Source organism: Tachyglossus aculeatus, chromosome 21, assembly GCF_015852505.1.
Source record: "Tachyglossus aculeatus isolate mTacAcu1 chromosome 21, mTacAcu1.pri, whole genome shotgun sequence".
Taxonomy (NCBI): domain Eukaryota; kingdom Metazoa; phylum Chordata; class Mammalia; order Monotremata; family Tachyglossidae; genus Tachyglossus; species Tachyglossus aculeatus.
In genome coordinates this window covers 5363278-5390549 of record NC_052086.1, presented here as the reverse complement: position 1 = coordinate 5390549, position 27272 = coordinate 5363278, and the positions used below count along the sequence as shown (strand labels likewise).

General features: G+C 49.0%; 1 long non-coding RNA gene across 1 annotated transcript; it reads right to left on the bottom strand.

Moving 5' to 3' along the window:
• Window positions 1–833: 833 nt before the first annotated feature.
• LOC119942600 lies at window positions 834–27272 on the bottom strand. The gene is made up of 4 exons (XR_005455380.1): window positions 27212–27272; window positions 25713–25788; window positions 25335–25438; window positions 834–937 (listed from the first exon to the last, which is right to left on the bottom strand). It is a non-coding gene; the product is annotated as an uncharacterized LOC119942600 (long non-coding RNA).

Below are 27272 nucleotides of genomic sequence, written 5' to 3'. Positions count from 1 at the left end.
TGTGCCTCAGTTCCCTCATCAGAAAAAATGGGGACGAAGACAGTGGACGAATGGGGACAACCTGACTACCTTGTATCTCCTCCAGCGCTTACTTCACCGCTTGGCAGGAAGTAAGTGCTTAACCAATACCATCATGATTTTTATGATAATCATCATCTCCTACTCAGGAGGGTTTAAAACACTCCCCATTGAGCTGCTCAGGTAAAGGTTTTAACTCTATTTGGTCGGCTGTCTCTAAAATTTTGGTTCCTTTTTTTTCCTTTGTAGTTAACGATGCTAATTGAGAACAACTCATATCAATGAACAGTAATGCGACAATAACATTGACATTAACGTGACGCTTTCCTCCTCTGTAAAACAGAGATTCGATGCCACCGGAGGTCAGTACGGGACCTGCCCCTTGGTGAGCCCTCAAGAAAGATAACAGGTCATTCGGAGCTATAGAGCCGACATCGCCGTCCACCTACCCGCCTCGAGGCCGAAGATTGCCGTGGGCCGGAGACGTGTCCCCCGACTCCGCCGGACTCTCCCGAGGGCTCGGTCCGGTGTCCCGTACATGGCGAGGGCTGACGAATGCCGTCGACGGTGAGCCTTATCATCTCCGCCCTGGTGCCCGAATAGCCGATGCCGTCGGGGAACGGCCCTCGACGGTTAGAACTGAGCTTGGCACATAGCACTTAACAAATGCCATTATGATTATTACCATGTACACTGTACTGAACTCTGTGGTTCAAAGTCCCCATCCCATGAGCCCCGTGACCTCGGTGTGATCTTTGATTCATCGCTCTCATCCGACCCGATCCGTCGCCCAGACCTGTCGGTTCTACCTTCGCGACATCTTTAGAATCCACCCTTTCTTCTCCGTCCGAACCCATGATCGGTACCGGAACCGGCGCTCGGTACGGTGCCTGGCGCATACTAGGTGCTTCATGAATACCTTAAAGACAAACAAACAAACAAAAAAATCTGCTATAGCCTACCGTGATGACATCAACACCTATTATATCCCTCTCTAGCTATTGTACCAACCTCCTCGCTAACCTCTCTTCCCCCTGCTGTCCCCACTCCGGTCATTCATTCAATCAACCCTATTTATTGAGTGCTTACAGTGAGCAGAGCACTGTACCGAGGGCTCGGAATACACAATTCAGCAATAAAGAGAGACAATCCCTGCCCAAGCCGGGCTTTCGTTCTTGACTCTGCTAACTGGATCTTTTTTTTAAAAAAAAAGAAAACCATTTGGTTCCCATTTTCCCACTCCTCAAGAACCTCCAGGAGTTGCCTGTCCACCTCGGCATCCGAAAGAAATGCCTTGCCGCTACCTTTAAATAATTAGGCCCCTCCTCCTGCCCCTCACTGATTTCCCACTCCGTCCCACCCGGCACACTCCGCTCCTCTGAGGCCGACCCGCTTGCCGTACCTCCGTATCATCTATATCTCGCCTCCTACCCAGCTCCCATGTCCCGCCTCTGGCCCGGAACGGCCTCCCCCGCCGTATCTGACAGACGGCCGCTCTCCCCAAATTCAAATCCTGACGCAAATCAGATCTCCTCCGAGAGGGCTTCCTCACCTAAGCCTTCATTCGCTCCACACCCTCTCCCTTCTGGCCATCTACGTGCTTGGCTGTGCACCCTTGAGGCACTTGATATTCACCTCCCCCTTCCCTCCGATCCATCGGTGTATGTAGCTGTCGGAAATTTATTTCAATGTCTGTTTCTCCCTCTGGACGGTCAGGTCGCTGTGAGCGGGCAACGTGTCTAGCGCCTCTACTGCATCCTAAGTAATCCCCTAAGCGCTTTACAGTACTCTGCCCATAGTAAGCTCTCAGTAAATACCACTGACGGATCGACTGATAGGCTGCCCGCTTGTTTTGATGTGTCTTTATCTGTAATTCTATTGATTTCTATCGATGCCTGTTTACTCATTTTGATACCTGCCTCTCCCCTTCGAAACAGAAAGCCCGGTGTGGGCAAGGACTTTCTCTCTTTATTGCTGAATTGTACTTCCCAAGCGCTTAGTACAGTGCTCTGCATGTAGTAAGTGCTCAATAAATGCGATTGAATGAACGAATGACCTTAAGCTCCTTAGATGGCAATCGGGTCTATTTAATCTATTCCCCCCTCCCAAGTGCTCGGTACAACGCTCTGCACGCTGCGAGCCCCCCGAGAGCATGGATCTTGTGCCCGGCACAGTCTTCCACACTCAAGTACCACCGATTGACCGATGCGACGCTGGGGTGTCAGAAAAAGACGTAAAGGATTTTGATCATTTTTGGCAAACGTTCCCGACCGTAGGTGAATCTCCTGATTTCGACGCTGATGAACTTCTTTTGCTAGCTTTCCTTGAAGGGGCAAGGGGACGGGGGACAGAACTGTTTTTGGAAGAGAAGGTGAGGACGGGTATCTGCGGTTCATTCATTGCTATCAACATCTATCTCCCCCTCGAGACCTTAAGCTGGTCGTAGGCAAAGGGTGTGACTACTGGCTCTGTGGTACTGGGCTCTCCCAAGTGCTTAGTAGAATTCAGACAGATGATCGCTCTCCTCTCCCTTCAAAACCTTACTGAAAGTACATCTCCTCTAAGAAGCCTTCCCTAAGCCCTCCTCTCCCCTCCTCCCACTCCTCTCTGCACCACTCTCATTTGCTCCTTCAAACAGCGTGACTCAGTGGAAAGAGCCCAGGTTGCGAGTCAGAGGTCAGGGGTTCTAATCCCAGCTCCACCACTTGTCAGCTGTGTGACTTTGGGCAAGTCACTTCACTTCTCTGTGCCTCAGTTATCTCATCCGTAAAATGGGGATTAAGATTGTGTGCCCCACGTGGGACAACCTGATCACCTTGTATCCCCCCAGCGCTTAGAACAGTGCTTTGCACATAGTAAAGGCCTCCTCCAGGAGGCCTTCCCAGACTGAGCCCCCTCCTTTCTCTCCCCCTGCTCCCCCTCTCCATCCCCCCGCCATACCTCCTTCCCTTCCCCACAGCACCTGTATATATGTATGTATGTTTGTACATATTTATTACTCTATTTATTTTACTTGTACATATCTATTCTATTTACTTTATTTTGTTAATATGTTTGGTTTTGTTCTCTGTCTCCCCCTTCTAGACTGTGAGTCCACTATTGGGTAGGGACCGTCTCTATATGTTGCCAACTTGTACTTCCCAAGTGCTTAGTACAGTGCTCTGCACACAGTAAGCGCTCAATTAATACAATTGATTGATAGTAAGCGCTTAACAAATACCAGCATCATCATCATCATCATCTGTATCATCTGTATATAGCTGTACTGTGCCAGGCGGCAGCCTCGTAGGAGAGAGTCGAAGGCGGAGACTCAAGTCGGCTGTGTGGAAAGAGGCGACGATACACCACTTCCATATTTTTACTGGGAAAAATACGCTACCAGAAGGATTGCAGATGAAAGTGGGTCATTCTGGGAGAGGTGTGTCCGTGGCATCGCTATGGGTCAGGGATGAACATTTATCTGTAATTCATTTATTCATTTATATTCCTGTCTGTCTCCCCCTTTAGACTGTGAGCCTATTGTGGGCAGGAATGTGTCTGTTGGGTGTTATATTGTACTATCCCAAGCACTCATTACACTGCTTTGCACACTGAGCGCCCAATATATACCATTGAACGAATGAAAGAATTATCTGCCCACAATAAACACTCGATAAATAAGATCGATTGAGAAAAGAAAGTTCCTGAAGAATTTTTTGTTGTTTGTTTATGGTATTTTGTTCAGCGCTTACTATGTGTCCGGCACAGTACTGAGCACTGAGGTAAATTCATTCATTCATTCATTCAATCGTATTTATTGAGCGCTTACTGTGTGCAGAGCACTGTACTAAGCACTTGGGAAGTACAAGTTGGCAACATATAGAGATGGTCCCTACCCAACAGAGGGCTCACAGTCTAGAAAGGGGAGACAGACAACAAAACAAAACAAAATAAATAAATATATACAAATAAAATAATGATGATGGCGTTTGTTAAGCACTTACTATGTGTGGAGCACTGTTCTAAGTGCTGGGGGGGGATACAAGGTGATCAAGTTGTCCCTCATGGGGCTTACAGTCTTAATCCCCATTTTGCAGATGAGGTAACTGAGGCTCAGAGAAGTGACTTGCCCAGGGTCACACAGCAGACATGTGGTGGAGTCGGCATTCAAACCCATGACCCCTGACTCCAAAGCCCGTGCTTGTTCCACTGAGCCACACTAAATAGAGTAATAAATACATACAAACATATATACATATATACAGGTGCTGTGGGGAGGGGAAGGAGATAAGGTGGGGGGATGGGGAGGGGAAGGAGGGGGAAAGGAAGGAGGGGGCTCAGTCTGGGAAGACCTCTTGGAGAAGGTGAGCTCTCAGTAGGGCTTTGAAGGGAGGAAGAGAGATAGCTTGGCAGATGTGCGGAGGGAGGGCATTCCAGGCCAGGGGGAGGACGTGGGCCGGGGGTTGAAGGTGGGACAGGCGAGAATGAGGCATGGTGAGGAGATTAGTGGCAGAGGAGTGGAGGGTGCGGGCTGGGCTGGAGAAGGAGAGAAGGGAGGTGAGGTAGGAGGGGGGCGAGGTGATGGACAGCCTTGAAGCCGAGGGTGAGGAGATACAATGTAGTCAAGTGGGACGTAGTCCCTGTCCCGCGTGGGGCTCCACCATGCTAATTCCCATTTTACTGATGAAGTAACTGAGGTGTAGAGAAGTGAAGCAACTTGCCCGAGATCACACAGCAATCGAGTGGCAGAGCCTGGATTAGAACCCACTGACTCCCAGGCACGTGCTCTATCCGTGAGGCCACGTTGCTTCCTCAGGGTCCCCGTTCTCACAGCTGGGGGAACCCAGGCCGGGGGCACCGAGAGGGACTGGTGGGACAGAGGCCCCAGAGCTGCAGGCTCCGGGAGCCCGGGCCTGCCCTAACCGGGGTCAGCCCCCAAGTCACCACGGACCCCCTGGACATATAATTTCTTAAGCGCTTCCTAGGAGCCCGATAATGTGCTAAGCACTAGGGTAGGTACAAGATCATCAGGTCAGGCACAATCTGAGCGATTGAGTGCTCCCTATGCGCAGAGCACCATCCCAAGGCTACTATATACCCTTCGCGCCCGCGGCAATTAGTGGACTGAGCCCTCGGGGAAATACAGAGCCAAGAAGCCGGCCGGGAGCCCGTTTGTCGAGCGCTCCCCGAGCCAGGCCTCTACACGTGGAATCGCTCTGAGGCGCCGTCGCGGGCGAGATTAAGTAGGATGAGGTTTCATGGCTGCTTGGGGAAGAGGGGGGGGCCTTGTGGCTTCCTGAGTGGTAGATAAAGCTTCAACCACCAGACGGAGGAAAACACGTCCACGGCGCGGACACTTCCTCGTGCACTCGCACAGCTTGCCCATTTGTGTCCCAGCAGGAGAGTACCGGCCTGCCGAGTCACAGGACCCGGGTTCTCCTCCCCACTCCTCAGCCCGCTCCGCCACATGACCTCGACTCGCAAGCCGCCTCGTTTCTCCGGGGCTCCGTTTCCTCAGTTGTAAAATGGGGATTCGATGCCTATCGTACTTAGTGAGTGCTTACTGTATGCAAAGCACTGCGCTAAGCGGTTGGGACAATACAAAAGAACTTCCCTGCCCACAACGAGCTTACGGTCCAGAGGGGGAGATGGACGAAAATATAAATAAATCAATAAATTGCAGATGTGGACAAAATGGCTGTGGGGGCTGAGGGGGGTGAGGTGAATAAAAGGAGAAAGTCGGGGTGACGCAGAACGGAGCGGGAGAACACATGAGGACTTTGTGGGGTCAGGTTGCCCAGAAGAGATGTGCCTTCAATAACTCTCGGAGGGTGCAGAGAGCGATCGTCTGTCGGAGACGAGAAGTGGTGTCGCTTAGTGGAAAGAGCACCATCTCGGGAGTCAGAGGACATGGATTCTAATCCCGGCCCCGCAACTTCTCTGCTGTGTGACCTTGGTCAGGTCACTTCACTTCTCTGAGCCTCAGTGACCTCATCTGTAAAATGGGGATTAAAAGTGTGAGCCCCATGTGGGACAACCTGATTACCCCGTATCTACCCTAGTGCTTAAAGAGGGCTTGGCACATAGTAAGCGCTTAACAATGACCATCACTAGTATTATTATTAAGAGGGAGGGCATTCCAGGATGTACCGGGGAGCAGCGAGGTGAAGGAAGGAGGGGGCAAGGCGACTGAGCGCTTTAAAGCCGACAGTAATGAGTTTCTTCTCGACGCGGAGATGGACGAGAAACCTCTGGAGGTTCTTGAAGAGTTGGGAGACAGGATCTGAATGTTTTTGTAGCAAAATCATCCGGGCTGCAGAGCGAAGTAAGGGCTGGAGTGGCGGGAGGCGGGGAGGTCAAAACAGCCATAGAAGCAGTAAAGGACAAGCGCTCGGCCTAGCATGCTACCCATTTGGATGGAGAGGAGGGAACAGATTTTATTCATGGAGTGAAGGTCCGACTAACAGGATCCGGTGACATGCTGAATATGTTGGTTGAATCAGAGAGATGATTGATTGTTCTACAAAAACGTTCAGTCCCCGTCTCCCCGCTCCTCAAGAAGCTCCTCCAGGCTGTCAGACGCAGGAGGCGGTCAGTCATTGGTATTTGAGCGCTTACTGTGTGCAGGGCACTGTATTAAGCCCCGTGAGAGAGGATGATACAGTGACAGCAGGCGGGCCCACCCCGCCAGACTGGGAGTCCCGTGAGGGGCGGGGACCGTGTCCGACCGGAACATCCCCTGTCCGTCCCGGCGTTTGGCATGCGGTCAGCGCTTACCGTGGGCCAGATAGCTGGAATTCATTTGTTTATTCATTTCTATTAATGTCTGTCTCCCCCTCTAGACTGTGAGCTCGTTGTGGGCAGCGAATGTGTCTGTTATATTGTCGTGTTGTACTCTCCCAAGCACTCAGTACAGTGCTTTGCACACAGAAACTCACTCCATAAATACAATTGAATGAATAGATGAAAAGTTTTCATTCATTCATTCAATCGTATTTATTGAGCGCTTACTGTGTGCAGAACACTGTACTAATTGCTTGGGAAGTACAAGTTGGCAACATATAGAGATGGTCCCTACCCAACAGCGGGCTCACAGTTTAGAAGGGGGAGACAGACAACAAAACAAAACAAAACATATTAACAAAATAAAATAAATAGAATAAATATGTACAAGATAGAGTAATAAATATGTACAAACATACATACATATATACAGGTGCTCTGGGGAGGGGAAGGAGGTAAGGCAGGGGGATGGGGAAGAGGGGGAGAGGAAGGAGGGGGCTCAGTCTGGGAAGGCCTCATCATCCTTGTCATCCGAACCACCCTGGTCTGGCAAAGGAAGACCACAGATGGGTGGTTTGGGGGAGGAGGTGGGGCAGGTCTTTGTCCTTGGGCCCATTTGCACAATAAAGCCCTTTATATGGGCAGGGAACATCTCTGCCCATAATTTATTCCCATTAATGTCCGTCTCCACCCTCTAGGCCGTAAGCTCGTCACAGGCAGGGGATGTGTTTGCTGAGTCTGTTGGATTGGACTCTCAGAGAGCTCAATCGAGGGCTCCACACGAACTTAGTGCTCGATAAATACCAGTGATCAAATGATGAAGAGGGGAGGCCCGACCACAGGGTGGACGCCGAGAGCGGTGGACGCCCAGGGTCGCTCTGGAGAAAGGCCCGGCCCTCCGTCTGTGGGTCCCGGGTGGTGGACCACCACCTTTCCGTGGCTCAAGCCTCTGTGGGGCTGGCTTTTGTGGGTGCCTGGTCACCGTGCGGCTGAAAGATTTAAGAATCTGAGCTGGACACATCCACGGCGAAGGACTCGATCTATCCAATTTTCAGTCGGTCGGTCAATCGATGGTATCCACTGAGTGCAGATAAATACCAGATCCAATAAATACCATTGTGCTGAGCACTTGGGAGAGTGCAATATGATAGAGTTACTACTACCGATAATAATAATGATAGTCATAATAATGACATTTATTAAATGCTTGGTATGTGTCAATCAAGGTTCTAAGTGCCTGTGGCAGGTACGAGTTAATCGGTTCAGACACAATCCCTGTCCCACATGGCAAGCACGGTCCAAATCGGAGAGAGAATAGGTATTTAATCCCCATTTTGCAGTTGAGGAAACCGAAGCACAGAGAAGTGAATCGTCTTGGCCAAAGTGCCACAGCAAGTGACTGGAAGAGTTGGGATTAGAACCCAGATCCTCTGACTCCCAGGCCCGAGCTCTTCCAACTAAGGCACGATGCTTGAAGTGGGTGGCGTAGAAGCACTAGGTTCAGCTGGTCCTGCAGTTGTCCTCTTTTCTTTGTCTCTGACCTCCCTCTCCTAGCTGTTTCAGCTCTAGGCCTGCTTGACCACTCAAATCACTTAACAACTTGATTCACTCCAGACAATTCTGGCTCTTGGAGTGACTCTTGGATTTACTCAGGACAATTTAGTTACAAAGGTGAAACTACTCTCTTGTGCTAATCAAGACCCATGGCCCTGTTTAGCATTAGTCTCAGATCTAGAACAAAGCAAATCTGGGGTTGGATAGAAAAGCCTGTGGCGTTTACTGCTTTCTATCCTAAAGTATTCCTCTTCATATTCTTCTGATACAAATACTGTATTCTTTATTGTATTGTCTTCCATTGTATTCTTTATTGTATTCTGATATTGTATTCTGAGAATATGAATGTTATACCAATGGTCCCCTGAGGGGTGGGGACCCTGTCTTTACCTCTCCTAATGATAGTGATGACTACAATAGTAATTGTGGCATCTGTTAGTGTTTACGATGTGCCAAGCACTATACTAAGCAGTGGGACAACCACAAGATGACTAGGTCAGACCCAATCTGCCCCAGAAGGAGGTCCCAGTCCAAAGAAGATGGAGAATGGGTATTGAACCCCTGAAAACAGGGGAAAGAGAAGCTAAGGGAAGTGAAATGACTTCCCCAAGGTCACAGAGTGCCTGAATCCCCATTTTGCAGATGAGGGAGCAGAGACAGAGAGAAGTTAGGTGACTTGCCCAAGGACACAAAGCAGGCAACTAAGTGCTGGCTGCCTGCAGACCACTGTACTAAGCACGTGAAAAAGTATGATACTAGAGTTGGTAAGCACACTCCCTGCTCAAAATGAGCTTATGGCCTAGGGGGGTAGACAGACATGAAGAGAAATCATTTATGTCCATTCATTGATCATTCAATTCATTCCATCATATTTACTGAGCTCTTACTGTATGCAGAGCACTGTACTAAGCACTTAGGAGAGGACAATACAACAGTTTTCTAGATTGAAAGCTCATTGAAAGCAGGGAATTCATTCATTCATTCAATCGTATTTATTGAGCACTTACTGTGTGCAGAGCACTGTACTAAGCACTAGGGAAATACAAGTCGGCAACGTATAGAGACGGTCCCTACCCAACAATGGGCTCACAGCCTAGAAGGGGGAGACAGACAACAAAAAAAAGCATGTAGACAGGTGTCAAAATTGTCAGAGCAAATAGAATTATAGCTATATGCACGTCATTAACAAAATAAATAGAACAGTAAATATGTACAAGTAAAATAAATAGAGGAATAAATCTGTACAATCATATAGAAGTACTGTGGGGAGGGGAAGGAGGTAGGGCGGGTGGGATGGGGGGAGGAGGAGAGGAAAAAGGGGGCTCAGTTTGGGAAGGCCTCCTGGAGGAGGTGAGCTCTCAGTAGGGCTTTGAAGGGAGGAAGAGCGCTACTTTGGCAGATGTGCGGAGGGAGAGCATTCCGGGCCAGGGGAAGGATGTGGGCCGGGGATTGACGGGGGGATCCTTCCCAGAGGTATCTTCAGATGAGATCTCCTCCCTCCTCTCAAGTGCTACTACAGCCACCTGTGCTTCTGACCCCATTCCCTCTCATTTTATGAAATCTCTCACCCCTTCCCTCCTCCCCTCCTTAACTTCCATCTTCAACTGCTCACTTTCCACTGGTTCCTTCCCCTCTGCCTTCAAACATGCCCACATCTCCCCCATACTAAAAAAAAACCCTCTTTCGACCCCACCTCCCCTGCTACTTATCACCCTATCTCCTTCCTACCATTCCTTTCCAAACTCCTTGAACGAGTCATCCACACCCGCTGCCTCAAATTCCTCAATTCCAACTCTGTCCTAGATCCCCTCCAATCTGGCTTCCGTCCCCTACACTCCACCGAAACTGCTTTCTCAAAGGTCACCAATGACCTCCTTCTTGCCAAATCCAACAGCTCCTACTCTATTCTAATCCTCCTTGACCTCTCGGCTGTCTTCGACACTGTGGACCACCCCCTTCTCCTCAGCATGCTATCCAACCTTGGCTTCACAGACTCCGTCCTCTCCTGGTTCTCCGCTTATCTCTCCAGCCTTTCATTCTCAGTCTCCTTTGCGGGCTCCTCCTCCCCCTCACATCCCCTTACTGTTGGGGTTCCTCAAGGGCCAGTTCTTAGTCCCCTTCTGTTCTCTATCTACACTCACTCCCTCAGTGCACTCATTTGCTCCCATGGCTTCAACTATCATCTCTACACTGATGACACCTAAATCTACATCTCCATCCCTGCTCTCTCTCCCTACCTTCAGGCTCGGGTCTCCTCCTGCCTTCAGGACATCTCCATCTGGATGTCTTCCCACCATCTAAAACTCAATATGTCCAAGACTGAACTCCTTATCTTCCCTCCCAAACCCTGCTCTCTCCCTGACTTTCCTGTCACTGTAGACCATCCTTCCCATCTCACAAGCCCGCACCTTGGTGTCATCCTCGACTCCGCTCTCTCATTCACCCCTCACATCCAATCCATCACCAAAACCTGCTGGTCTCACCTCCACAACATCGCCAAGGCCCCCCCTTTCCTCTCCATCCAAACTGCTTCCTTGCTGGTTCAGTCTCTCGTCCTATCCCGACTGGATGACTGCATCAGCCTCCTCTCTGATCTCCCATCCTCCTGTCTCTCCCCACTCCAGCGCTTAGAACAGTTCCCAGAGCTTAGAACAGTGCTTTGCACATAGTAAGCTCTTAAGAAATACCAACATTATTATTATTCAGTTTATACTTCACGCTACTGCCCGGATCATCTCTGTGCAGAAATGCTCTGGGCATGTTACTCCCCTCTTCAAAAATCTCCAGTGGCTGCCAGTCAACCTAGGCATCAAGGAAAAACTCCTCACTCTCAGCTTCAAGGCTCTACATCACCTCGCCCCCTCCTACCTCACCTCCCTTCTCTCCTTCTACAGCTCAGCCCACACCCTCTGCTCCTCTGCCGCTAACCTCCTCACTGTACCTCGTTCTCACCTGTCCCACCGTCGACCCCCGGCCCACGTCCTCCCCCTGGCCTGGAATGCCCTCCCTCCGCACATCCTCCAAGCTAGCCCTCTTCCTCCATTCAAAGCCCTACTGAGAGCTCACCTCCCCCAGGAGGCCTTCCCAGACTGAGCCCCCTTCTTCCTCTCCTCCTCCCCATCCCCCCTGCCCTACCTCCTTCCCCTCCCCACAGCACCTGTATATATGTTTGTACAGATTTATTCCTCTATTTATTTTACTTGTACATATTTACTGTTCTATTTATTTTGTTAATGACATGCATCTAGCTTTACTTCTATTTATTCTGATGACTTGACACCTGTCCACATGTTCGTTTCATTGTCTGTCTCCCCCTTCTAGACCGTGAGCCCGTTGTCAGGTAGGGACCGTCTCTATATGTTGCCAACTTGTACTTCCCAAGTGCTTAGTACAGTGCTCTGCACACAGTAAGTGCTCAATAAATACGATTGAATGAATGGATGAATGAATGACAGGCGAGAACGAAGCACAGTGAGGAGGTTAGTGGCTGAAGAGCGGAGGGTGCGGGCTGGGCTGGAGAAGGAGAGAAGGGAGGTGAGGTAGGAGGGGGCGAGGTGATGGAGAGCCTTGAAGCCGAGAGTGAGGAGTTCTTGCTTGATTTGTAGGTTGACAAACAACCACTGGAGAGAGCCAAGGGAGTGAGTGTAGATAGGGAACAGAAGGGGACCAAGAATTGACCCTTGAGGAATCCCTACAGTAAGGGGATGGGAGGGGAAGGAGGAGCTCACAAACGAGACTGAGAATTAACGGCCGGAAAGAAAAGAGGAGAGCCAGGAGAGGAGAGAGTCTGTGAAGCCAAGGTTGGATAACGTGTTGAGGAGAAGGGGGTGCCTTCAGTGTCGAAGGCAGCCGAGACTGTTTATTGTTGAATTGTACTTCCCGAGCACTTAGTACAGTGCTCCGCACATGGTAAGTGCTCATTAAATACGACTGAACGAATCCATAATAAATAGACATGTCCCCTGCCCGCAAGAGCTTACAGTCTAGAAGTGGAGAGACAGACAGCAATACAAATGAATGACAGATTTAAACCTAAGTGCTGTGGGGTTGGGAGGGGGGAGTGTGGGGGTGGGGGACTGAGGAAGAAGGTCAGCTACCCCACTAATGGTGGCTAAAGCAAGACAGAAGTTGCTAATCAAACTGTAGCCAAGAAATGTTCCCCAATTACTGAGGGTTTAAAAGGGAGAATGACATTTGACTTTTACTAGGTCGATCCCTGTAATGAAAGAGAACCCAGAAAGCTTGGAGCGTTTCAGAAGAGATCAGATCTTTCGAGGGGGAGTGTCTCGTGTGTATGGGACTGTCCCAGGCATCTCATAGGGGGCTCTGCACAAAGAGGCCTTCCCTCCCTTTCCTCTTCTCCCACTCCCTTCTCTGTCACCCTGACTCGTTCCCTTCATTCATCCCCGCCCAGCCCCACAGCATTTGTGTCCCTATCTGTCATTTATTTATTTCTATTTATGTCTTTCTCCCCCTCTAGACTGTAAGCTCATTATGGGCAAGGACTACGTCTGTTGAGCTTTATATTTGTACTCTCCCAAGCGCTCAGTACAGTGCTCCGCACTCAGTAATAATAATTATAATAATGATGGTATTTGTTAAGCACTTACTATGTGCAAAGCACTGTTCTAAGCGCTGGGGGGGATACAATGTGATCAAGTTGTCCCACGTGGGGCTCACAGTCTTAATCACCATTTTTACAGATGAGGTAACTGAGGCTCAGAGAAGTTAAGTGACTTGCCCACAGTCACACAGCAGACTTGTGGTGGAGCCGGGATTCGAACCCCTGACCTCTGACTCCAAAGCCCGGGCTCTTTCCACTAAGCCACGCTGCTTCTCAGTAAGCGCTGAAGAAATAGGATCTAATGAATGAATGAATGGAAACAGACTATCATTAAATACTATTGAACGAAAGCGTGAAAAGTACAAAAAGTCAATGACTTTTAGACAAGCACTGTGGCCTAGTGGATAGAGCGTGGGCCTGGGAGTTAGAAGGACCTGGGTTCTAATCCCAGCCCTGCCACTTTCCTGCTAGATGACACTAGGCAAACTGCTTCCCTTCTCTGCACCTCAATTAAGGTGGGGATGAAGACTCTGAGCCCCATGAGGGACATGGACTGTGTCCAATCTGATTAGCTGGTATCTCCCCCAGACTGGCATAGTACCTGGCACGTGTTAAGGACGTAACAAATACCAGTAAACAAACAAAAAAGGCACTTGGATTGCCTTCCTTGGACTCACCCTTCCCTCAGCCCCACAGAGCTTATGTTGAGATCTAGAATTTATTGATTTATAGTCATATCTGCCCCCCTCCACCACCTTGACTTTAAGATCACTGTTGGCTGGGTATGTGTCTGTGTTTTACAGTGTACTCTCCCAAGAGCTAAGTACAGTGCTCTGCACACAGTACGTCTCAGAGAAGCAGCGTGGCTCAATGGAAAGAGCATGGGCTTGGGAATCAAAAGTCATGGGTTCAAATCCCGTCTCCACCCATTGTCAGCTGTGTGACCTTGGGCAAGTCACTTCACTTCTCTGTGCCTCAGTTACCTCACCTGTAAAATGGGAATGAAGACTGTGAGCCCCACGTGGGACAACCTGATCACCTTGTATCCTCTCCAACACTTAGAACAATGCTTTGCACATAGTAAGTGCTTAAAAATGCCATTATTATTATTATTATTATTATTGTTCTACAGGGGGAGACAGACGTTCCTATAATCAATGGCAGATATGGAGAAGCAGCGTGGCTCAGTGGAAAGAGCCCGGGCTTGGGAGACAGAGGTCAGAGCTTGAGCCCCATTTGACTTGACTGGTGACTTCTTCCTAAAAGCTGTGGAGAAGCAGCTTAGCCTAGTGGCTGGAGCCAAGGCCTGGAAGTCAGAGGACCTGGATTCGAACCTCAGCTCTATCACTTGTCTGTGGTGTGACCTCAGGCAAGTCACTTCACTTCTCTGGGCCTCAGTTACTTCTGTAAAATGGGGGTGAAGACTGTGAGCCCCTTGTAGGACAGGGACTGTGCAAAACCTCATTAGCTTGTACCTACCCCAGTGCTTAGAACAGTGCTCGACACAGAGTAAACCCCAAATGAATGTCATTTAAAAGGGGAAAAAAAGCCTCAAAATCCTAAACTGCAGGCAAATCCTGGACAAATCCTTCCTACAGGCAAACCTTCTCATTTCCCTCCCCTCCCTAGCATTCGTCACATTTATGAAGCCATAAATATTGAAGTTCTAATAAGCAGAAATAGGAAAATCAAAAAACTGTTTTTTTGTAGACTCCAGATTGTAAGCTCCTTATGGGCAGGGAACATGTAGGCTAATTCTATTGCATTCTACTCCGCCAAGTGCTTAGTACAGTACTCTGCACATAGTAAATGCTCGATAAATAACTTTGATGAGTGTTCCCTCAGTATGTGGGGGAAGGGGTGTGCCCTAGTGGAAAGAGCCACCGATCAATCAGTCGTATTTATTGAGGGCTTTCTGCGTGCAGATCACCAGCAAGGGAGTCAGAGGACTTGGGTTCTAAGCTCAGCTCTGCCACTTGTCTGCTGTGTGACCTTGGGCAATTCATTTCATTTCTCTGAGCCTCAGTACCCTCATCTGTAAAATGGAGATTTAAGACTGTGAGACCCATGTAGGACAGGGGAGTGTCCAATATCCACCAAACAAATCACCACTTCCCCCGCCTTCAAAGCTCTACTGAAGGCTCACCTCCTCCAGCAGGCCTTCCCAGACTAAGCCCCACCTTCCATCAGCTCCCCCCACCACCCCACATTCCCCCGACTCGCTGCCTTTGATCTATCCCCCCCATCCCCGTCCCACAGCACTTGTGTATATATGTCCATATCTATAATTCTATTTATTTCTATTAAATCCTGTTTTACTTGTTCTGATATGGATACATATCTCTGATTCTATTAATTTACACTGATGCTTGATGCCTGCTTCCTGGTTTTTGATGTCTGTCTCCCCCCTTCTAGACTGTAAGCCTGTTATGGGCAAGGATTTTCTCTCTGTGTTGCTGAACTGTACTTTCCAAGCACTTAGTACAGTGCTCTGCACACATTAAGCACTTAATAAATGACTGACTGAATGAATGAATGATGGGGATTGTGCCCAACCTGATTAGCCTGTACCTATTCCATTGCTTAGAACAGTGCTTTACACAGAATAAGCACCTAGCAAATGTCATTTAAAAGAGAGGGAAAAAAAAGGAGAGAGCCAGGCTGAAGAGTCAATCAGTCAGTCATATTTATTGAGTGCTTACTGTGTGCTTGTAGCTGAATTGTACTTTCCAACCATCTAGTACAATGCTCTGCACACAGTAGGTGCTCAAGAAATACAACTGAATGAATGAACGAATGAATGCAGAGCACTGGGCCAAGCGCTTGGGAGAGTACAATAGAACAACAGATGGACACATTCCCTGCCCACAATGAGCTTACGATCTAAAGGGGTTAACTTACAGTAACAGAAATAAATAAATAAATGACAGATACGGACATAAGTGCTGTGCAGCTGGGAGGAGGGGCGGAGTAGAGGGAGTGAGTCAGGGTGACACAGAAGGGAGTGGGAGATGAGGAAAGGAGGCTCAGTCGGGAAAGGACTTCCGGGGGCTTAGTACAGTGCTCTGCACACAGTAAGCGCTCAATAAATGTGATTCATTCATTCATTCATTCATATTTATTGAGCACTTACTGTACGCAGAGCACTGTACTAAGTGCTTGGAAAGTACAATTCGGCAACTTATAGAGACAGTCCCTACCCAACAACGGGCTCACAGTCTAGAAGGGGGAGGGAGACAGAACAGACAGACAGACAGAACAAGTAGACAGGTGTCAATACCATCAAAATAAATGGAATTATAGATATATACACATCATTAATAAAATCAATAGAGTAATAAATATGTACAAATATACACCAGTGCTGTGGGGAGGGAGTGAGGGCGATGGGGAGGGGAGGAGGAGCAGAGGATAAGGGGGGCTTAGTCTGGGAAGGCCTTCTGAAGAAGGTGAGCTCTCAGTAGGGCTTTGAAGGGAGGACGAGAGCTAGTTTGTCAGATATGTGGAGGGAGGGCATTCCAGGCCAGTGGTCAATGATGGGACAGGAGAGAATGAAGCACAGTGAGGAGGTTAGCTGCAGAGGAATGGAGGGTGCTGGCTGGGCTGTAGAGGGAGAGAAGGGAGGTGAGGTAGGAGAGGGCAAGGTGATGGAGAGCTTTGAAGCTAATAGTGAAGAGTTTTGGCTTCATGCAAAGATTGATAGACACCCACTGGAGATTTTTGAGGAGGGGAGTGACATGCCCAGAGCGTTTCTGTAGCAAGATAATCCAGGCAGCAGACTGAAATATAGATGGAAGCAGGGAGAGACAGGAGGATGGGAGATTGGAAAGGAGGCCGATGCAGTAATCCAGTCGAATAGGATGAGAGATTGAACCAGCCAGGTAGCGGTTTGGATGGAGAGGAAAGAGCAGATCTTGGCGATGTTGTGGAGGTGCGACCGGCAGGTTTTGGTGATGGATTGGATGTGTGGGGTGAATGAGAGACCAGAGTCGAGGATGACACCAAGGTTGCGGGCTTGTGAGACGGGAAGGATAGTAGTGTTATCTACAGTGATGGGAAAGTCAAGGAGAGGACAGGATTTGGGCGGGAAGATAAGGAGCTCGATCTTGGACATATTGAGTTTTAGGTTGGGTGCAGACATCCAGATGGAGATGTCCTGAAGGCAGGAGGAGATAGGAGCCTGGAGGGAGGGAGAGAGAGCAGGGGCAGAGATGTAGATTTGGGTGTCATCAGTGTAGAGATGATAGTTGAAGCCGTGAGAGCGAATGAGTTCACCGAGGGAGTGAGTGTAGATAGAGAACAGAATGGGACCAAGAACTGACCCTTGAGGAACCCCTACAGTAAGGGGATGGGAGAGGGAGGAGGTGCCCGCAAAGGAGACTGAGAATGAACAGCCGGAGAGATAAGAGAAGAACCAGGAGAGGACGGAGTCTGTGAAGCCAAGGTTGGAGAGCATGCTGAGGAGAAGGGGGTGATCCACAGTGTCGAAGGCACTGTTGGATTTGGCAAGAAGGAGGTCATTGGTGACCTTTGAGAGGGCCGTTTCGGGGGAGTATAGGGCACGGAAACCAGATTGGAGGGGATCTAGGACAGAGTTGGAGTTGAGGAATTCGAGGCAGCGAGTGTAGACGACTCATTCTAGGAGTTTAGAAAGGAAGGGTAGGAGGGAGATAGGGCAATAAGTAGAAGGGGCAGTGGCTTCAAGAGAGGGTTTTTTTAGGATGGGGGAGACGTGGGCATGTTTGAAGGCAGAGGGTAAGGAACCAGTGGAGAGTGAGCAGTTTAAATGGAAGTTAAGGAGGGAAGGGGCGAGAGTTTTCATATGATGAGAGGGAATGGGGTCCGAAGCACAGGTGGATGGAGTAACACTTGAGAGGGGGGAGATCTCATCTGAAGATACTGCTGGGAAGGATGGGATAAATACGATGGAATGAATGAAAAATCAAGTGGGACACAGTCCCTGTCCGTGTGGGGCTCATAATGATAATGATGATGATGATGACAATAATAATAATAATATGAATATGAATAATACTAATAATAATAGTTCAGTGAAGTCTGTGTCCCACATGGGGCCTAGTCTAAGTAGGAGGTAGGCAGGGAACGTGTTTGCCCACTGTTGTATTGGACTCTCCAAAGCACTTAGTACAGGGCTCTGCACACAGGAAGAATTTAATATGACTGAATGACGGAAGGAATAGCATTTGTTAAGCACTTACTATGTGCCAGGCAGGCACTGTCGCACTGTCTAAGAGAAGCAGCGTGGCTAAGAGAAGCAGCGTGGCTCAGTGGAAAGAGCACGGGCTTTGGAGTCAGAGGTCATGGGTTCGAATTCCAGCTCCACCACATGTCTGCTGTGTGACCTTGGGCAAGTCACTTAACTTCTCGGAGCCTCTATTACCTCATCTGTAAAATGGGGATGATGACTGTGAGCCCCACACGGGACAACCTGATAACCTTGTATACCCCCAGCGCTTAGAACAGTACTTTGTATATAGTAAGCGCTTAACAAATGCCATTATTATTATTATTATTATTATTAAGCACTGAGGTACATACAAGGTAATCAGGTTTGAGACAGCCCATGTCCCCCATAGGGCTCACAGTCTTAATCCCCATTTTACACTGAGGTCACTGAGGCCCAGAGAAGTGAAATGACTTGCCTAATGTCCACCAAAGTCAGTCAGTCATACTTACTGAGCACTGACTTGTTGCAGAACATTGTACTAAGCCCCTGGGAGAGTTCAGTAGAACACTATAACAGACAAATTATCTGCCCACGAGTTAACAGATTACAGGGGGAGACAGACATTAATATAAATAAATACATTACAGGCAAATGGCAGACCCAGGATCAGAAGCCAGGTCCTTCTGATACCCAGGCCTGTACTCTATCTGCTGGGGAACAAACCAAGCAGCAGAAAAACCTCAAAATCCCAGTTCCTACCACAACCCTTCTCATTTCTCTCCCCTGCCTCGCATACATCACATTTGTGAAGCCAAAAATATTGAAGATCTAATAAGTAGAAATAGGAAAATCAAAAAGCTGGTTTTTCAGACTCCAGACTGTTAGCTCCTTATGGGCAGGGAACGTGTCTGCTAATTCGATTGCATTGCACTCCCCCAAGTGCTTAGTACAGTGCTCTGCACCTAGTTAGCGTTCAATAAATACTTAACCAGTATTTTTAACCAGTATGTGGAAGAAGGGGTGTGGCCTAGTGGAGAGAGCAACCAGTCAGTCAGTCCCAGTTATTGAGGGCTTACTGTGTGGAGAGCACAAGCCAGGGAATCAGAGGACATGGGTTCTAAGCTCAGCTGCGCCATTTGTCTGCTGTGTGACCTTGGGCAGGTCACTTCACTTCTCTGCACCTCAGTTCCCTCATCGGCAAAATGAGGATTCAAGACCAGTTTTGAACTGTGAGCCCCAATGTGAAACCCAATTATTTCTTCTCCACCCCACTTTAGCGCAAGCCACAGGCACAACTATCACTGTAAGCCCACTGTTGGGTAGGGACTGCCTCTATATGTTGCCAATTTGTACTTCCCAAGCGCTTAGTACAGTGCTCTGCACATAGTAAGCGCTCAATAAATACGACTGATGATGATGATTAACCCAACTTCTTACTCTATTCTAGAAATTAGCCTACGCCCAGAGAGGAGTTCTGTTGATCCTAGGAACTATTGGCTCAGTGGATAGAGCACAATCCTGGGTGTCAGAAAGACCTAGGTTCTAATCCTGGCTCTGTCACGTGACAGCTCTGTGACCTTGGGCAAGTCACTTACCTTCTCTGAGCCTCAGTTGCCTCATCTGGAAAATGGTGATTAAGACAGGGAGCCCCATGGGGGACAGGGACTGTGTCCAATCTGATTAATTTGCATCTACCCCAGAGCTTAGAACAGTGTTTGGTACATAGTAAGGGCTTAACAAGTACCATTACTATTATGATATTACTACCTGCCTCCATGGTAAACCTGTGCAACCCATTCCCACAGGAAGACAGGCCTAAGAATAAGAAGCCGCGTGGCCTAGTGGTAAGAATTCCGGCCTGGGAGTCAGAGAACCCGGGTTCTGATCCTGGCTCTACCACTTGTCTGCTGTGGGATTTTGGGGAAGTCACTTACATTCTCTCTGCCTCAGTCACCTCATCTGTAAAATGGGCATCAAACAGAAACTCCTTACCGTGGGCTTTAATACTCTCCATCAACTCGCCCTCTCCTACCTCAACCTCACTAATTTCCTGCTGCAACCCAGTCTGCACGCTTCGCTCCTCTAGCGCTACCTCGCTCACTGCCTCAATCTTGTCTAGCTCGCCACCGACCCCCTTCCCGCATTCTCCCTCTGGCCTGGAATTCCTTCCCCCTCCATCTACACCAGACCACTATTCTCCCCACCTTCCAAGGTCACATCTCCTCCAAGAGGCCTTCCCCAATTAAGCCCTCTTTTCCCCAGCTCACTCTTCTCCCTTCTGCGTCATCATTGCACTTGGACCTGTGACCTTTGCTCAGCCTACAAAGAATGTGCTCCCAAGATCCTTCCTGGAGGTGAGATAGGGCCAATACCTAGTGTAGGGGGAGGGGAAATAGGGCTGGCATTTGGTTGCAGGAAGGGGGGTAGGGGGAGAATCGAGGGGAGGGAATAGGGCCATTGTCTGGTATGGTCCAGAATTATGGAGAGGAAAGGGTGGATTTCTGTCTTCAGAAATGTGAAGATAAAACCTCCAGGATTTGGTGATAGGTTGAGTATGCAGGTTGAGTGAAGGATGAGCCGAGGATAACGTCAAGGTTACCGAATGAGGGATGAGCTGAGCATAATGTCGAGGTTACAGACTTGAGGGGCAGGGAGGATGGTGGCGTTGTCTACAGACGGGAAAGCATTTGGAAGAGGAGTATTTGCGTGGAAATAAGGAACATTTGGGTGGGAATATGAGGAGTTCTATTTTGGACGTGTTAAGTTTGAGGTGTCGGCAGCACATCCGAGTAGAGATGTCATTCATTCTATCATTCAATTGTGTTTATTGAGCCCTTACTGTGTGCAGAACACTGTATGAAGCGCTTGGGAGAGTGCAATACAAGAACAGACGACACATTCCCTGCTCGTGGTCTAGAGGATGAGCTCACAGGAAGGCAGGAGGAAATGTGAGGCAACATGGCCTAGTAGATAGAGCACAGGCCTGTGAGTCAGAAGGACATGAGTTGAAATCCCAGCTCTGCCACTTGTCTGCTGCATCACCTTGGACAAGTTAGTTCACTTCTCTGAGACTCAGTGACCTCATCTATAAAATGGGGATTAAGAATATGATCCCCAGTGAGACAGGGAATGTGCCCAACGTGATTAGCCTGGGTCTCCTCCAGGGCTTAGTACAGTGCCTGGCACATTCTAAGTACTTCAAAAGTACCATTAAGAGAAAAAGAGAGAGAGAGAGGTCCAGGCTGGAGAGGTAGATGTGGGAATCATCCACATGGAGATGGCAGTTAAAGCGTGGTTTAGTGGATAGAGCAAGGGCCTGGGAGTCTGGAGGACCTGGGTTCTAATCCTGGCTCTGCCACATGTCTGCTGCTTGGGTAATAATAATAATAATAATAATGGGATTTATTTAACACTTACTATGTTTAGCTAATCCAGTTGGACACAGTCCACGTCCCACACAGGGCACTCATTCTTCATCCCCACTTTACAGATGAGGTAACTGAGGCACAGAGAAATGAAGTGGCTTGCCCAAGGCCACCCAGCCCACAGGTGGTGGAGCGGGGATTAGAACCCATGACCTTCTGACTCCCAGGCCCGTGCTCTAGCCACTAATCCATGGCACTTAACTTCTGTGCTCAGTTACCTCATCTGTAAAATGGGGATTAAGAGTGTGAGCCCCCCATGAGACAGGGACTCTGCCCAACCTGATTAACTTGAATCAGCCCCAGCCTTTTCAATAGTGCTTGGCACATATTAGGGGCTTAACAAATGCCCTAGTTGTTATTAAGGCTCCCTTCAGTTCTCGCCTGCACATTCTTTCCCAGTGCTTGGCACAGTGCTCTCCCTGCACACGGGAGACAGAGATCAATCAATCAATCGTATTTATTGAGCGCTTACTATGTGCAGAGCACTGTACTAAGCGTTTGGGAAGTACAAATTGGCAACACATAGAGGCAGTCCCTACCCAACAGTGGGCTCACAGTCTAAAAGGGGGAGACAGAGAACAGAACCAAACATACCAACAAAATAAAATAAATAGGATAGAAATGTACAAGTAAAATAAATAAATAGATAAATAAATAGAGTAATAAATATGTACAACCATATATACATATATACAGGTGCTGTGGGGAAGGGAAGGAGGTAAGATGGGGGGATGGAGAGGGGGACGAGGGGGAGAGGAGGGAAGGGGCTCAGTCTGGGAAGGCCTCCTGGAGGAGGTGAGCTCTCAGCAGGGCCTTGAAGGGAGGAAGAGAGCTAGCTTGGCGGAGGGGCAGAGGGAGGGCATTCCAGGCCCGGGGGATGACGTGGGCCGGGGGTCGACGGCGGGACAGGCGAGAACGAGGTACAGTGAGGAGATTAGCGGTGGAGGAGCGGAGGTTGCGGGCTGGGCAGTAGAAGGAGAGAAGGGAGGTGAGGTAGGAGGGGGCGAGGTGATGGAGAGCCTTGAAGCCCAGGGTGAGGAGTTTCTGCCTGATGCGCAGATTGATTGGTAGCCACTGGAGATTTTTGAGGAGGGGAGTAATATGCCCAGAGCGTTTCTGGACAAAGATAATCCGGGCAGCAGCATGAAGTATGGATTGAAGTGGAGAGAGACACGAGGATGGGAGATCAGAGAGAAGGCTGGTGCAGTAGTCCAGACGGGATAGGATGAGAGCTTGAATGAGCAGGGTAGCAGTTTGGATGGAGAGGAAAGGGCGGATCTTGGCAATGTTGCGGAGCTGAGACCGGCAGGTTTTGGTGACAGCTTGGATGTGAGGGGTGAATGAGAGAGCGGAGTCGAGGATGACACCAAGGTTGCGGGCTTGTGAGACGGGAAGGATGGTAGTGCCGTCAACAGAGATGGGAAAGTCAGGGAGAGGACAAGGTTTGGGAGGGAAGACAAGGAGCTCAGTCTTCGACATGTTGAGCTTTAGGTGGCGGGCGGACATCCAGATGGAGATGTCCTGAAGGCAGGAGGAGATGCGAGCCCGGAGGGAGGGGGAGAGAGCAGGGGCAGAGATTCAGATCTGGGTGTCATCAGCATAGACAGAGATGCTTAATAGTACTCCTCCTCCTCCTCTTCATCCCCCCCATCACACAACCCTATTCCTCCTCTTCCTCTTTTTTCTCCCCCTTCTCCTCCTCCCCGTCCCCCGTCTCCTCCTCCTCTTCCATGCCCTAGTGAGAAGATGCCTCCTTGGAAGGACTAAGGGAGTGTAGATGGCACCATGCAAGATGCCAACACTATCTATCATACTCTTGCACGGGTTTCTCAGGCTCAAAGTTTCAGGGCCCAGAGTCGCCCACCATCTTCAACAGGAGACTTTGTCTCCATAATTTTTGCCTTTGCTTATTCATCTCTCCCACCCACTAAGCTAAGTTTTTGAGGGTAAGTGGAAGAAACCATCTTACACTTCTCTTGAAATAACAATTGTAATTATTAATAACTGTGCTATTTGTTAAGTGCTTGCTCTGTGCCAAGGACTGAGAAGCAGCATGGCCTTGTGGATCGAGCGCAAGACTGGGAGGCAGAAGGACCTGGCTTCTAATTGTGGCTTTGCCACCTGTCTCCAGGGTGACCCTGGGTGAGTCATTTCACTGCTCTTAATGTCATTTGGAAGATGGAGGTGAAGATCGTGAGCCCCATAGAGGGAACGGAGATTGTGTCCAACCTGATTAGCGTCTATCAACCCCAGTGCTTGGAAGAGTGCTCGATAAACAGGAAGCGCTTAACAAATACCATCTCCCCCATCCACTAATGTAACTTTTTTGAGGTTAAATGAGGGAAACAGTCCTATACTTCTCTTGTAGGAATTATAACGATAATCATACTTGAAATCATTAATAATTGTGGTATTTGTTAAGCGCATACTATGCACCAAGTACTGAGAAGCAGCGTGACCTAGTGGAAAGAACACAGGTCTGGGAGTCCCAAGGACCTGGAGGATTTTCATCCCGGTTCCGCCACTTGTCTGCCGTTTGACCTAGGGTAAGCCACTTCGCTTCTCTGGGCTTCAGTTCCCTCGTCTGGAAAATGGAGATTCAAACTCTGAGCCCCACGTGGGACAGGGACTGTGTCCAACCCAATTAGCTTGTATCTAAGCCCAGCACTTGGAACAGTGCCTGGGTCATAGGTAAGTGCTTTACAAATATCATTAAAAAAATATTACAAAAGGCATTTGTTTCCTGGGACGTTATCTGCTCATAGTAGCGGAAGCCGGAACCAGAAATTCCTCTCCTGGACTTTCCCCTCACTGTAGACAGCGCCACCATCCTTTCCGTCTCACAGTTCTGAAACCTTGCTGTTATCCTTGACTCTGCTCTCTCATTCAACCCGTCACCAAATCCTGTCGGTCCCACCTTCACAATATCACTAAGATCTTCCCTTTCCTCTCCTTCCAAACAACGACCACATTAATACAATCACTCATCCTCTCCCACCTAGATTACTTCATCAGACTCCTTGTCGACCACCCAACCTCCTGCCTCTCCCCACTTCAATCCACACCTCACTCCGCTGCCCGGATCATCTTGCTACAGAAACATTCAGGGTATGTCAACTCCCTCCTCAAAAATCTCTAATCATCGTGGCAAACAAAAACTCCTCACCACTGGTGTTAAAGCACTCCAACACTTTGCCCCCTCCTACCACCCAGCCTGCACACTTCGCTCTTCTGGTGCTAACCTTTTCACTATGCCTCCATCTTACTTGTCTCACCAATGACCCCTGGCCCATGTCCTACCCCTGGCCTGGAACGCCCTCCCTCCTTAAATCCACTGCACAGTTACTCTCGCCTCCCTTCAAAACCACATCTCCTCCAAGAGGCATTCCCAGACTAAGCCCCACTCTTCCTCATCTTCCACTCCCTTCTGCATCCATCTGACTTGCTCCCTTTGCTCTTCCCCCCCCACCCCAAGCCCCACAGCACTTAGATATATTTCTGTAATTTTATTTATCTGTAGTGATGTCTGTACACTACAGGACAGGGATTGTCACTCTATTGTTGTACTGTACTTTCCCAAGCACTTAGTACAGCGCTCTGCACAAAGTAAGTGCTTAATAAATACGACTGAGTGAATGAGTGAAGAAAAGTGAAGGCCCTGAGCCACTAACGCGAGTCCAGGTGGGTTTCGAGCACCCTCTTGGGCCCGTCCGTGTCCGGCTCGACTGCTGAGATTGAGGTCCCTGGGTCGGCAGGACAGCGCCAGATTCCCCATCCCTCCTGGGGGCACCCCGTATCTGAAGCCCCCGGAGCCAAGGCTTACCCTGGCACATTCTTGGTGGTGTGGGACACGTAGATCAGGATGGGGAGGAAACGATGGTCTCTCTTCTTGTCTCCATGTCAGTCAAAGATTATTCAATTTCTCTTCTAGAAGTATAAAAACATTCAAAAGAGGGTTCAGTTTAAGGCTGGAAACAAGAAGATAGAATTACCACAATGAACCGGACACAAAGGAAACAATAGCTTTCTTTCCCTCCTCCAACCTGACCCTCCTTGATTATTATGATCAAATCGATCCCTGCCTAGATTAACAAGGGCACAGCGAATCTCCTGAAACACGCATCCAGGCGGCACATAAAATCACAGATTGGTCACCCCTCCAACGGCCCAGATCGGTGGTGGATCCCAGGAATAAATATACCTTTGGAGCACAGAAGGATTGTTGCTTGTCATCACTCCCATATGGACTTTCTTCCCAAAACCCGGTTGGTGATTTTCTTTGGAAAGAAAGAACAGAAGAAAGATTAATCCTGCTTTGCTGAGTCCAAGCCCATGGACCCATGCCAACTCTTTGCGCCCTTGAGAAACAATAAAAGAAGGAGGAAAAAAAAAGAGGCGGTACCTGTTGTTAAGGGCTTACTATGTGCCAGAAACTGTACTAGACACTGGAGTAGATAGAAGCTAATCGGGTTGGACGCAGTCCATATCCTAAGTGGGGCTCACAGTCTTTATCTCCATTTTACAGATGAAGGAACTGAGGCACAGAGAAGTTAAGAGACTCGCCCGAGGTCACCCAGCAGACAAGCTGAGGAGGCTGGATGAGAAACCGAGTCCTTCCTACTCCCAGGCCTGGGCTCCATCCACTAGGCCCCACTGCTTCCCTTCCCCACTGCTACACGGGCCGACTCCTCTCCAAGTCCCTTCTCCGCTGTGTCTGCCGCAGCTGCCAGGGCATGGGGAAGGGTTTCTTCCTTTCTTAGGGAGGCAGGGGGCTCACCGCTGAGCCCAGGGGAGGGGCCTACGAAGCACGGTTCTTGAGACAGACATGAGCTCATAGTGCAAAAGGAAGGGGATCAAAACCAAGAATCTGTTCCGGAGACATCAAGAGGAGTCTTTGGTGTTCAAAACACCCCTCGCTATCTCCATCGACTACAAAGCCTTACTGAAGGCTCATCTCCTCCAAAAGGCCTTCCCTGACTAAGCCCTCTTTTCCTCTTCTCCCACTCCCTTCTGCATCGCCCTGACTTGTTTGCTCCCTTTGTTCTTCCCCTCTCGGAGTCTCACAGCACTTTTGTGCACATCTGTAACATTATTTGTATTAATATCTGTCTCCCCCCTTTAGACTGTAAGCTCATTGTAAGCAGGAAATGTGCCCATTTATTGTTGTATTGTACAATCCCAAGTTTCTTAGTACAATGCTCTGCACATAGTACGTGCTCAATAAATACGATTGAAATGAATGAATGAATCCTCCTTCTCCAATTGCCTGAGGAAATTCTTATTTTAAATTCATTTCCATTCCTTTTTCAGTCCCTTCTCACAGCTGAACAATCATCCCGAGGGTTGCCAATTCTGCCTCTTGCCAAGTGCGTGAGAAACTGTGGACATGATCCCTGCCTTCGAGGAGCTTACGGTCCAACATGTGAGGAGCACTGTCCTACGCAATTGGGAGAGTCTGATAGCATTATTAGCCACGATCCCTGCCTTCCAGGAGCTTACAGTCTACTATGGGCAGAGCACTGTACCATGGACTTGGGAGAGCACATTAGAGTTAGGAAACAAGAACCCTGCCTTCAGGAAGCTTATATCAGCTGTGCACAGAGGGCTGTGCTACACACTTTGGAGGGTGCAGTAGAATAGCGTTGGAAGACACGATCCCTGCCAGCAAAGAAATTACAGACTAGAGGAGGAGATGCTTACCATGTCTGGACCACTGTGGTGGATGCCCATATGCAGACCACTGAACAAGGCATCTAACATG